We start from the raw sequence: 13,181 nt of genomic DNA on the forward strand, positions 1-13,181 counted from the left end.
GTACATGAACACATTTTGAAAGAAATGTGCAAATGCTTGCTTCCACTTAGCAGCATTATGACAACGTTCTTTGGTCCTGGCTTATTTCATTTGGAAGATACACAGTCAAGTGACATTATTATGAACACCTCCTTCCTTCAGAGTTGAGCATGTAGCCCATGAAGGAAGTGATGTGGGTATATAAGATGTTTCATACACTAACTGCTCACATATTCTTCATTACTATCATGGGTAAAAGGGACAATTTATCAAACAGCACAGTTTGTGAACTATTCGCGTGCTGCTGGAGTGAAAGTGTATCATGAGTGGAACCATTGGGAATAACCAACGTGGAAACTGCTGAGCACCACCTTCCATTAATGTGAGAGATGAACGTTGGCTACGAAGGCATGCAAGGGCCGAAGATATGCTACAGTGGAGCAGCTCACCATGAAAATGAACCAGGGAGCTACCAAATGTGTGTCTAAAACAACAGTTCAGTGAACCCTACTGTGCATGGGGCCCTGCAGCATACAGATGGACACTGCACCTATGCCAGTGGAGGTGTATGGGAAGAAAAGGCTTCAATTTGCCCAACAGTATTGGAATTGGACCACCACTAATTGTCAAAGGGTTGCCTTCTCCGAAGAGTCACTTTTCCTGCTTCATCAAATAGATGGACATGGCGTATTAGATGAAAAACATCAGAGAACAAACACCCTGCAACTATTTCTGGAAGAATTCTAGCTGGTGGTGGCAGCCGTATGGTCTGGAGAAGTTTTTCTGGACCCTGGACTCACTCATCCATGTGCAAGGCACTCTGAACGATTTGATTATGAATCCATCATTGCAGATCATGTGCACCCATAAATGCTGTTTGTCTTTCCTGGGGCAGATGGTATCTTCCAGCAAGACAATGTGACATGTCACACAGCTAGAAATGTCTGACAGTTGTTGAGAACACAACCAAGAATTCTAAATACTTCCCTGGCCCTCTATTTTCCAAGACTTTGAACCCAATTGAGCATTTGTAGGACCACCTTGATCATCGTGTTCGCTCTATGGTTCCTCCCCCACGCACCCTCCAGCAACTGATACCTGGACAATTAACCACCACCTTATTTAGTTACTTCCAGCCTATGTAGCTGCTTTCTGTGTGGCACAAGGCGATTGCACTAGATAAAATCTGGTGGTCATAATAATGTGACTTGACTCTGGATATTTATGTGCTAACCCTATTGAGTGGTTATTAAATAGGTTTTACCATTTTAGATGTTTTATCAGTATCTGACATGGGGGTACATCGATGTGTATATTCAACTCTCATAATTAAAGTCTATATGAGTTACAGTTTGTATAGGAGCCAAGCAAGTTGATTTGGATTGTTCACTCACATAGAATGGTACATTGCTGAATAGACTGTATCAACAACATATGGCCTAAATAATGTTTCTTATATCTACTGTAGCACTGTAATATCATACTAGGTGACACAACAATAAAATCTAACTACAGTATATGCAATGTATTTAAGGGGGGCTATCCAGGATGGGAAATATTTTTTCAAACAGACCAGAATAGGGAAATAGCATATAAAAAACATACTTACCTCCCCTGACTCTCCTGTTCTACCAATGCTGAGTCTGCTGTTGGTCTTCACTTCCGGGTGCACAGTCATGACATCTTAGAAATGGGGGTCAGAAACACTATCTTTTCTCCTTAGGGAGAGCACCTAGACAGTGAGTGAGGAGACTCAAAAGGCCATTCATGCACTTCTGGGTAATATGCAAATAAGGGAGATGTAATAATAGCTCCACAGTGCCACCTATTGGAAGGAAGAATTCCTTCAAACCAAAGTTAGACTCTTTACATATCCTGGAAATGAGACGTCACCACTACAGCCAATTACCGTCTAGCTTCAGCCATTAATTAGCCTTCACATGTCCCATTGTTGGGATGTCATCAATCTACAGCCAGAAATGAAGACCAGTACGGGAAGCAACAGGTAAGGCAGGTATGGCTTTTCCTATGTTATTTCACCACTTTCTGCTGTTTGAAAAAAAAAAAAAAACGTCCCTGGAAAACCCCTTTGATGAAAAAAACTTGATAACCTTTCTTATGAATTCTCCTCCTGTTTATTTAGAGCTAAGTGCTGATCTCATCTTTACTTGCAGTTTTGCTTACATAGAAATAAATGAAGAAAAAAAATCCGTTGTAAAGAAATGACAAAATCAAATAGGAGTAAGCTGTAGTTTTTAATCACATTGTGTGAATGGAATTTTAAAGCTCTTTATGCTCTGCAATATAACATCTAGCTGCATAGAAACTAGCCTATTTGAATGTTTGTAATGGCGGGGACAGTAGGATATCCAACACTGCTTTGGTTCCAATACTAACAGAGCTTTATTCAAATGGATACATAAAAACATGCTTTTCATACAACTAGTGCTCTTAATCGTAGCTTGATTGAGCTAAAGCTCTGTTTTTATTGGACGCAAAGCAGTAGTAGATTTCCTTCTATCTTCTTTTGGAATAGATTCCATATCTCTGTGCATGCACGGAACCCGCTGTGATTTTCCTGAGGGTGCTGTAGAGCACGTGCGGTGTGCTTATTTGTATCTACAAATAAGGAGGATGGAACAATTCCTCTGCAGCATTGTCTTAAAGACTCATTTAAAGAGTAGTACATTGATTAGAAGGAATGCTGCCATCCAATAGGTGGAGCTGCAGAGGTATTGTTCCATCTGCCTTATTTGCATATATTACTTAGAGGAGCATGCATGGCCTTGTAAGTCTCCTCACTCACCTCCTAGGTGTCTCCACGCCCCTTCTGGGTGCTCTCCTTGGAGAGAGATGATCCCCCCCCCCCACCCCCCCGAGCCCACTCACCTACTAAGTGTCTTCACACACCTTTTGGGTGCTCTCCTTAAAGGGGTTCTGTCAGAAAAATACAAGAATTTATACTCACCTGTGCCTTACAGGGCCATTCACTGGGAAGCTGCCGCTCTTCTCCTGTCTCTCCAGCAGCCGTCCAATCACAGGGCAGAAGCTGTCAAAGTTCCAGCTTATGCTTTGAAAACTGCCAGGCAGCAAGCCTAACCGCCCGTGTCAGTGGTCGATGCCTCACAAGTGAGGCGTCGCCCACTGATTGGCCTGGTCACGCCTAACCTCCGACGTCCTCGAAGAGTTAATGGCGAGTGTGCATGCATCCCCCTTCCCGGCGTGCTTGCGCACTCACCGTCGACTCTCTGGAGGTTAGACGTGGCCTGGTCGGCGTCAGCGAGCAGGTGTGCGCGCAGAAGCCGCTTGAGCAGCTGAGAGATGACCCCTCATGTGCCAGGTAAACAAGGGAGGGAAGAAGTACAATGGGGTTAGGTGAGTTTGCTTTGTTTTTTCAACTATTTTCATAGGTTAAACTCTACAGGGATGCAGGGCAGGATGCAGGTGAGGATAATTTTTTTTTATTTTACTGACAGAACCCCTTTAAGGAGGATGTAATGGTGAGGATGTGGAGGTAAGAATAGAAATAGAGCAGTAAGAGGGAACTGAAGTGGTAAAGTAAAGCTGGGGAGTAGTGTTGAGAGAAACAAAACAGTAGAACCCTGTTTCAAGTTGAACTTTGGTAAAAGTTTGGTTCAGCCTGAACCTAAACTGAGCTTTTAAGCAAACTTCTACCCCAACCAGGCTTCTATTTGTTCAGTTCACTCAACACTAGTCCTGAACACTGGTGTATAACACTATCTAAGAACTAGAGATGAGCGAACGTGTTCTTCCGAGCTTGATATTCGTGCGAATATTAGGGTGTTCGGGATGTTCGTTATTCGTAACGAACACCATGCGGTGTTCTGGTTATTTTCACTTCCTTCCCTGAGACGTTAGTGCGCTTTTCTGGCCAATTGAAAGACAGGGAAGGCATTACAACTTCCCCCTGTGACGTTCAAGCCTTATACCACCCCCCTGCTGTGAGTGGCTGGGGCGATCAGGTGTCACCCGAACATAAAAGTCGGCCCCTCCCGCGGTTCGCCTCAGATGCCGTGTGATTTAGATGAGGGACAGTGCTGTTTGTACCGGAGCTGCTGTAGGGAAAGAATTGGTAGTTAGTGTAGGCTTCAAGACCCCCCAAAGGTCCTTATTAGGGCCACTGATAGCTGTGTGTTGGCTGCTGTTAGCAGTGGCAATTTTTTTTTTCTTAAAATCGCCTCTGCAGACCGTTGCACCTGGCATTAGGGACAGAAGTGCTGCATAGGCAGGGAGAGTGTTAGGAGTGAGTGTAGCCTTCAAGAACCTCAACGGTCCTTTCTAGGGCCATATTTATCCGTGTGCAGTACTGTCCAGGCTGCTGTTAGCTGTGCTGCATTTTTTTTTGCTTCTCAAAATCGCTTCTGCAGAGCATTGCACCCTCCATTGATACTGCAGGGAAAGAATTGTATAGGCAGGGCCACAACACAGTTATTATTCATTTAATATACACAGTGCTGCCTTTTGCTTGTAAAACAAGTGAAAATAATTCTATTTGTCCGGCCTCTGTCCGTCCTAAGGGCGGTGGACACGTGTCGGCTGCGTGTGACACCTTTAAAAATCATACGCACCCAGCTACGTTTTACTCCTGGCTTCCCCATTTGCTTTCCTTAATTGGGAAAAAAAATACCTGCTCTGCCACAGTTAATAACTCTGCTACCCTCACGTTCTGTGACACATTAGCAGGGACACAGCACAGTTATTAAACTTCTCATGTTCATAGAATATACGCAGTGCTGCCTTTTGGTGCCAAAAAACGGAAAATAATTCTATTTGTCCGGCCTCTGTCCGTCCTAAGGGCGGTGGACACGTGTCGGCTGCGTGTGACACCTTTAAAAATCATACGCACCCAGCTACGTTTTACTCCTGGCTTCGCCATTTGCTTTCCTTAATTGGGAAAAAAAATACCTGCTCTGCCACAGTTAATAACTCTGCTACCCTCACGTTCTGTGACACATTAGCAGGAAAACAGCACAGTTATTAAACTTAGATTATTCATTCACTAGAGGCAGTGGGGCCTTTCGTTTTCAAAAAAGGTAAAAAATTATATTTGGCCTGCAGTCTTGCGCCAATTTATTTCCTGCCTGTGAAATCAAATCACTGGTAATACAGCATGCTGAGGGGTAGGGGTAGGCCTAGAGGACGTGGACGCGGCCGAGGACGTGGACGCGGCCGAGGACGCGGAGGGCCAAGTCAGGGTGTGGGCACAGGCCAAGCTCCTGATCCAGGTGTGTCGCAGCCGACTGCTGCGCGATTAGGAGAGAGGCACGTTTCTGGCGTCCCCACATTCATCGCCCAATTAATGGGTCCACGCGGGAGACGGTTATTAGAAAATGAGCAGTGTGAGCAGGTCCTGTCCTGGATGGCAGAAAGTGCTTCGAGCAACCTATCGTCTACCCGCAGTTCTGCGCCGTCCACTGCTGCCAATCCGAATCCTCTGTCTGCTGCTCCTCCTTCCTCCCAGCCTCCTCACTCCACTACAATAACACCTGCTCAGGAGCGGGAGCACTCCCAGGAACTGTTCTCGGGCCCCTGCTTAGATTGGGCAGCAGCGGTTCCTCTCCCACCAGAGGAGTTTATCGTCACTGATGCCCAACCATTCGAAAGTTCCCGGGGTCCGGGGGAAGAGGCTGGGGACTTCCGCCCACTGTCTCAACAACTTTCTGTGGGTGAGGAGGACGATGACAATCAGACACAATTGTCTTGCAGTGAGGTAGTAGTAAGGGCAGTAAGTCCGAGGGAGCAGCGCACAGAGGATTCGGAGGAAGAGCAGCAGGACGATGAGGTGACTGACCCCACCTGGTGTGCAACGCTTACTCAGGAGGACAGGTCTTCAGAGGGGGAGTCAAGGGCATCAGCAGGGCAGGTTGCAAGAGGCAGTGCGGTGGCCAGGGGTAGAGGCAGGGCCAGACCGAATAATCCACCAAGTGTTTCCCAAAGCGCCCCCTCGCGCCATGCCACCCTGCAGAGGCCAAGGTGCTCTAAGGTCTGGCAGTTTTTCACAGAGACGCCTGACGACCGACGAACAGTGGTGTGCAACCTTTGTCGCGCAAAGCTCAGCCGGGGAGCCAACACCAACAGCCTCACCACCACCACCATGCGCAGACATATGATGGCCAAGCACCCCGCAAGGTGGGACGAAGGCCGTTCAGCGCCTCCGGTTTGCACCCCTGCCTCTCCCCCTGTGCCCCAACCTGCCACTGAGATGCAACCCCCCTCTCAGGACACAGGCACTACCGTCTCCTGGCCTGCACCCACACCCTCACCTCCGCTGTCCTCGGCCCCATCCAGCAGTGTAGTTCAGCGCACCGTCCAGCCGTCGCTTGCGCAACTGTTGGAGCGCAAGCGCAAGTACGCCGCCACGCACCCGCACGCTCAAACGTTAACCGTCCGCATAGCAAAATTCATCAGCCTTGAGATGCTGCCGTATAGGGTTGTGGAAACGGAGTCCTTCAAAAGTATCATGGAGGCGGCGGCCCCGCGCTACTCAGTTCCCAGTCGCCACTACTTTTCCCGATGTGCCGTCCCAGCCCTGCACGACCACGTCTCCCGCAACATTGTACGCGCCCTCACCAACGCGGTTACTGCCACGGTCCACTTAACTACGGACACGTGGACAAGCACAGGCGGGCAGGGCCACTACATCTCCCTGACGGCACATTGGGTGAATTTAGTGGAGGCTGGGACAGAGTCAGAGCCTGGGACCGCTCACGTCCTACCCACCCCCAGAATTGCGGGCCCCAGCTCGGTGGTGGTATCTGCGGAGGTGTATGCTTCCTCCACTAAAGCACCCTCCTCCTCCTCCTCCTCCTCCTCCTCCTCTGTCTCGCAATCAAGATGTGTTAGCAGCAGCATGTCGCCAGCAGTCGGTGTCGCGCGGTGTGGCAGCACAGCGGTGGGCAAGCGTCAGCAGGCCGTGCTGAAACTACTCAGCTTAGGCAATAAGAGGCACACGGCCCACGAACTGCTGCAGGGTCTGACACAGCAGACTGACCGCTGGCTTGCGCCGCTGAGCCTCCAACCGGGCATGGTCGTGTGTGACAACGGCCGTAACCTGGTGGCGGCTCTGCAGTTCGGCAGCCTCACGCACGTGCCATGCCTGGCCCACGTCTTTAATTTGGTGGTTCAGCGCTTTCTGAAAAGCTACCCACGCTTGTCAGATCTGCTCGTAAAGGCGCGCCGGCTCTGTGCACATTTTCGCAAGTCCCACACGGACGCTGCCACCCTGCGCACCCTGCAACATCACTTTAAGCTGCCAGTGCACCGACTGCTGTGTGACGTGCCCACACGGTGGAACTCTACGCTCCACATGTTGGCCAGGCTCTATGAACAACGTAGAGCTATAGTCGAATACCAACTCCAACATGGGCGGCGCAGTGGGAGTCAGCCTCCTCAATTCCTTTCAGAAGAGTGGGCCTGGTTGGCAGACATCTGCCATGTCCTTGGTAATTTTGAGGAGTCTACCCAGGTGGTGAGCGGCGATGCTACAATCATTAGCGTCACCATTCCTCTGCTATGCATCTTGAGAAATTCCCTGCAAACCATAAAGGCAGCTGCTTTGCGCTCGGAAACGGGGGCGGGGGAAGACAGTATGCCGCTGGATAGTCAGGGCACCCTCCTGTCTATTTCTCAGCGCGTACAGGAGGAGGAGGAGCATGAGGAGGATGAGGAGGAGGGGGAAGAGACAGCTTGGGCCGCTGCTGACGGTACACCGGCTGATTGCCTGTCATCCTTTCAGCGTGTATGGCCTGAGGAGGAGGAGGAGGAGGAGGAGGAGGATCCTGAAAGTGATCTTCCTAGTGACGACAGCCATGTGTTGCGTACAGGTACCCTGGCACACATGGCTGACTTCATGTTAGGATGCCTTTCTCGTGACCCTCGCGTTGCACGCATTCTGGCCACGACGGATTACTGGGTGTACACACTGCTCGATCCACGGTATAAGGAGAACCTGCCCACTCTGATTCCCGAAGAGGAAAGGGGTTCGAGAGTGTTGCTATACCACAGGACCCTTGCGGACAAGCTGATGGTAAAATTCCCAGCCAACAGCGCTAGTGGCAGAAGGCGCAGTACCGAGGGCAAGGTAGCAGGGGTTGTGCGTAGATCGAGCAGCATGTACATCCCAGGCAGTGCAACAGTCTTTAAGGGCCTGGCCAGCTTTATGGCTCCCCACCAAGACTGTGTCACCGCTCCCCAGTCACGGCTGAGTCGGCGGGAGCACTGTAAAAGGATGGTGAGGGAGTACGTAGCGGATCGCACGACCATCCTTGGTGACGCCTCTGCCCCCTACAACTACTGGGTGTCGAAGCTGGACACGTGGCCTGAACTAGCGCTGTATGCCCTGGAGGTGCTTGCTTGTCCTGCGGCTAGCGTCTTGTCGGAGAGGGTGTTTAGTGCGGCTGGGGGAATCATCACAGATAAGCGTAGCCGCTTGTCAACCGACAGTGCCGACAGGCTAACACTCATCAAGATGAACAAAGGCTGGATTTCGCCAGACTTCTGTTCTCCACCAGCGGACAGCAGCGATACATAAGCAATACGTAGGCTGCACCCGCGGATGGAAGCTACGTTCTCTCTCACCATCCAAAACGGGGACATTTCTGCTTCATCAATCTGTGTCTAATATTCCTCCTCCTCCTCCTGCTCCTCCTCCTGAAACCTCACGTAATCACGCTGAACGGGCAATTTTTCTTAGGGCCACAAGGCTCACTCAAATAATTTTTCTGAACAATTTTTATAAGTTTCAATGCGCTTAAAAGCGTTGGAACTTTAACTTGAACCAATTTTTCGTTACACTGGGCTGCCTCCAGGCCTAGTTACCACTTAAGCCACATTAACCAAAGCGATTAATGGGTTTCACCTGCCCTCTTGGCTGGCCATGGCCAATTTTTGGGATGTACATTAGTACTGTTGATACAGCAATTTTTGTGGGCCCTCGCCTACAGTGTAATCAAATTGATTTTTAGCCCACCTGCATTACAGCTGACGTTACCTCAGCTGTGTTGGGCAATGCAATGGGATATTTCTATGTACCGCCGGTGGCTTCCTGGCACCCACCCAGGCAGTGGGTCCACAGGGAGTTTAACCTACATGTGTCCACTTGTAAAGAACCCCGGTCAGACTGGGGCATGCAGTGTGGGCCGAAGCCCACCTGTATTACGCACAACATTACTACCTCAGCTGTGTTGGGCAATGCAATGGGATATTTCTATGTACCGCCGGTGGCTTCCTGGCACCCACCCATGCTGTGGGTCCACAGGGAATTATAAATGCATCTGTTTCCACTTATAAAGAAACCCAGTCTGACTGGGGCATGCAGTGTGGGCCGAAACCCACCTGCATTAACCCTTTCCAGTCCACTGTGTGACCTGTGAAGACATTAGGGTTTAAGGCTGTACAGCTCCGTTGTTGGTAGACGTCCGTCGGGGTTCTCTTACTGTATATTGCCAGCCTCTCTGCTGTCGGAGCCTATCCTACGTGTCAGCTCATGCAGTACTGGCTTTAGCCAGCATATAGCGCCGTTGTATAACGGCAGAAAAAGCGTAAGCCCCCCTAGGAAAACCATATACAAATTGGATTGGAAAGGGTTAAGCACAACATTACTACCTCAGCTGTGTTGGGCAATGCAATGGGATATTTCTATGTACCGCCGGTGGCTTCCTGGCACCCACCCATGCTGTAGGTGCACACTGAGTTTTTACTACATCTGTACACTTATAAAGAACCCCAGTCAGACTGGGGCATGCAGTGTGGGCCGAAGCCCACCTGCATTAAGCACGACATTACTACCTCAGCTGTGTTGGGCAATGCAATGGGATATTTCTGTGTACCGCCGGTGGGTTCCAGGGAGCCACCCATGCTGTGGGTCGACAGGGACTTCACAATAGGGAGTTGTACCTGCCTGTGTCTATGAATTAAAAAGCCCGGTCTGACTGGGGCATGCAGACACCTTGACAGAATGAATAGTGTGTGGCACATAGGTTCCCCATTGCTATGCCCACGTGTGCAGCTCCTGATGGCGGTGGCACAGGATTCTATTTCTCATTGCTTCTGTACAGCATTGTGGGCTATCGCTCCGCCACTTTTAAAGAGGGTCGCTGCCTAGCCGTGCCAACCCTCTGCAGTGTGTGCCTGCGGTCCCTCGTCATGGCAGACGCAATTCTAAATAGACATGAGCGTGGTGTGGCATGAGGGCAGCTGAAGGCTGCCCAGGGACACTTTGGTGTGCGCTGTGGGGGGGAGGGGGTGCGGTTGGGCAGCATGTAACCCAGGAGAAGTGTCAGTGGAGTGTCATGCAGGCAGTGATTGTGCTTTGTTGGAGGTAGTGTGGTGCTTAGCAAAGGTATGCCATGCTAATGAGGGCTTTTCAGAAGTAAAAGTTGTTGGGAGGGGGGGGGGGGGGCACTCTTGCCGGTATTGTGGCTTAATAGTGGGACCTGTGAACTTGAGATGCAGCCCAACATGTAGCCCCTCGCCTGCCCTATCCGTTTCTGTGTCATTCCCATCACTTTCTTGAATTGCCCAGATTTGAAAACACATGAAAACCTTAGCGAGCATCGGCGAAATACAAAAATGCTCTGGTCGCCCATTGACTTCAATGGGGTTCGTTGTTCGAAACGAACCCTCGAGCATCGCGGGAAGTTCGTTCCGAATAACGAACACCCGAACATTTTGGTGTTCGCTCATCTCTACTAAGAACCATAAAAGTTCTGTATAATACTCTCAGAGTTATACGGGGCTTTTATGTCTCTTAGACAGTGTTATACACTAGTTTTAGGGGTTCTGGTGAACTTCTGGTTAGGTTTGAACTAATTGAAGCAAAATTAATACAATATGTTTTGCCTATTCCAGGGTCTGACAAGTTGGTAGATAACTCACGGTGAGAATTCTTGAGTCATACATCACCCTTTCAGGTCCAGTATTAGGCATAACAGTATATCAGTTTTGCCTAAAGTCTGCTAATAGTGTTTTGGGCAATTCTTACCAAAAGTGCACGTAGATCACAACTTTGTGTGCGGCTGCTTGTCCATGCAAAGTTAATACATGAAGCTAACAATAATTTGCTCTTGTGCTGATTTTGCTTGCAGACCCAAATTGAAACTGATGAAAGATGATGCTTTACATGCTTTATCACTTAACAGTTGCATTTTGTAAGCCTGGGTGACCTTCTGCTTCATGGCTCAAAGTCATTGCTCAAAGGCATTTCAGTAGCACATCAACAACAACAATAACTGACTGAGGCTGCTTTAACAGGGCAGAATCTTGATAAACACTCAACATTAAGGCCATATTGAAAGCCGTTGAAGCCATATGTTTTACAAGTTCTTCTAACAAACCTCAATTTGTCTATTGGTGAACAGTAACAATAGAAGCCCTGTCTGCAAGAACAATATGTGGTCTCTTTGATTTTTAACTTCTAATCTAATGATACATGTGAGCTTATCTCACTGGAGCTAGCAGTGATGTCATAGTAGTTTACCTGATAAAGCCGATTAGTGATGTCACAGAGGTTAAGCTGAGAAATTGTGATGTTACAGTTCACTTGACTGAAACCCATTTGTGATGTCAAGACAGTTACCCGATGACCAAAGTCATAATGACACAACAGCTTATAGATTGGACATAACAGCAAACTACAATTTATTACCTGCTTTGTAGAAATAGGGAAAATCAATAGAAGATGATTTTAAGGGTTTTCCAAGAGTTTGACAGATTTAATTAGTGTTGAGCAAACCAAACCGGTAGAATCCTGTTTCAGGTCAAACTTTGCTAAAGTTTGGTTCTGTGTGAACCCAAACCTCAGGTGGTTCATCCCAGCTAAAGTCACTTAAAGAAGATAGTGGTGGTGCTCTTGTGGCTCAGCAGTTAGCACTGTTGCCTTGCAGTGCTGGGGTCCTAGTTTCAAATATGACAACATCGGCATGGAGTTTGTATATTCTCCCTTTGTTTTATAATAATCACCTTTGTTTATATAGCACATACATATTACTCAGCACTTTACATTACTTGATATTTTCTGCCCCATTGAGTCTCATAATCTACATTCATTCATTAGTATGTTTTTGGAGTGTGGGAGGAAACTCACACAAACATAGTGAAAACATACAAACCCAATGTAGATGTTGTTCTTGGTCAGATTTGAACCTATGATCCCAGTAGTGCTAACCTCTAAGCCACCAATCCTCTTCTTCCTCCTCCTCAGAAACATTCAGTACTAGAAGGTGATGTGTGAGGCTCTGAGCGACTCTGATAAGTGACAAACTATGATGACTGGACAGCTAGGTCAGAGCATTTCTAAAGCAGCAAATCTTGTGTTCTTGGTATGCTATGGTTAGGACCTATCAAAATAGTCAGAGGAAAGACAAATGGTGATGTAGTGACAAGCTCATGGGCTTCCAAGGTTCATTGATGTGTGTGGGGGAGCAAAGGCTAGCCTGTCTGGTCTAATCCCACAAAAGAGCTACTGTAACACAAATTGCTGCTTAAGTGTATGTTGGCTGTGCTAAAAAAAAGTATCAGAATACACCTTGCATCACAGAGTGCTGTATTTAGGGTTTCATACCCGCAGACATATCGGATTGCCCATTCTGATCCCTGGCCATCACCAAAAGTACCTAAAATGAGTGCATGAGCATCAGAACTGGATCATAGAGAATGGAAGAAGGTGGTTTGGTCTGATTTCTTTTACATCATGTGGTGCTTTATTATTATAACTCCTCAAGAGGCGGAGGAGTAGGAAGAAGAAGCATGGTGTCTTCAATGGTTAGCACTGTTGATTTGCAGTTCTAGGGTTCAAATCTGCTCTGAATGGAGTTTGTATGTCCTTCCTGTGTTTGTGTGGGTTTCCTTCCACCCTCCAAAAACATGCTAATAGGTGAATTAAAAACTGTGCTCCCCGATGGGAATAAAACCCAACATTTAGTGCTATGTAATATATGTGCTTTATAAATAAAGGTGATTATTATAAATCACAGGGAAACCTTTCAAAAGTTCACTCATGTCTAAATTTAACTAATTGCAGGAAAACAGTAAAAATTTTTAAAAAACTGATGTTTCTCACCTGTGTTCCTCACTGGTCTTTTTATTTTCCTGCAAAAATGATGAAACTTGTATCCTTATGACCATTGCAGTCAATCACGGGACTCAGCAGGGATGCCTTTATGTACAGCATGTCATAAAAAGAA

The sequence above is a fragment of the Eleutherodactylus coqui genome, chromosome 10 (assembly GCF_035609145.1).
Source record: "Eleutherodactylus coqui strain aEleCoq1 chromosome 10, aEleCoq1.hap1, whole genome shotgun sequence".
Classification (NCBI taxonomy): Eukaryota; Metazoa; Chordata; class Amphibia; order Anura; family Eleutherodactylidae; genus Eleutherodactylus; species Eleutherodactylus coqui.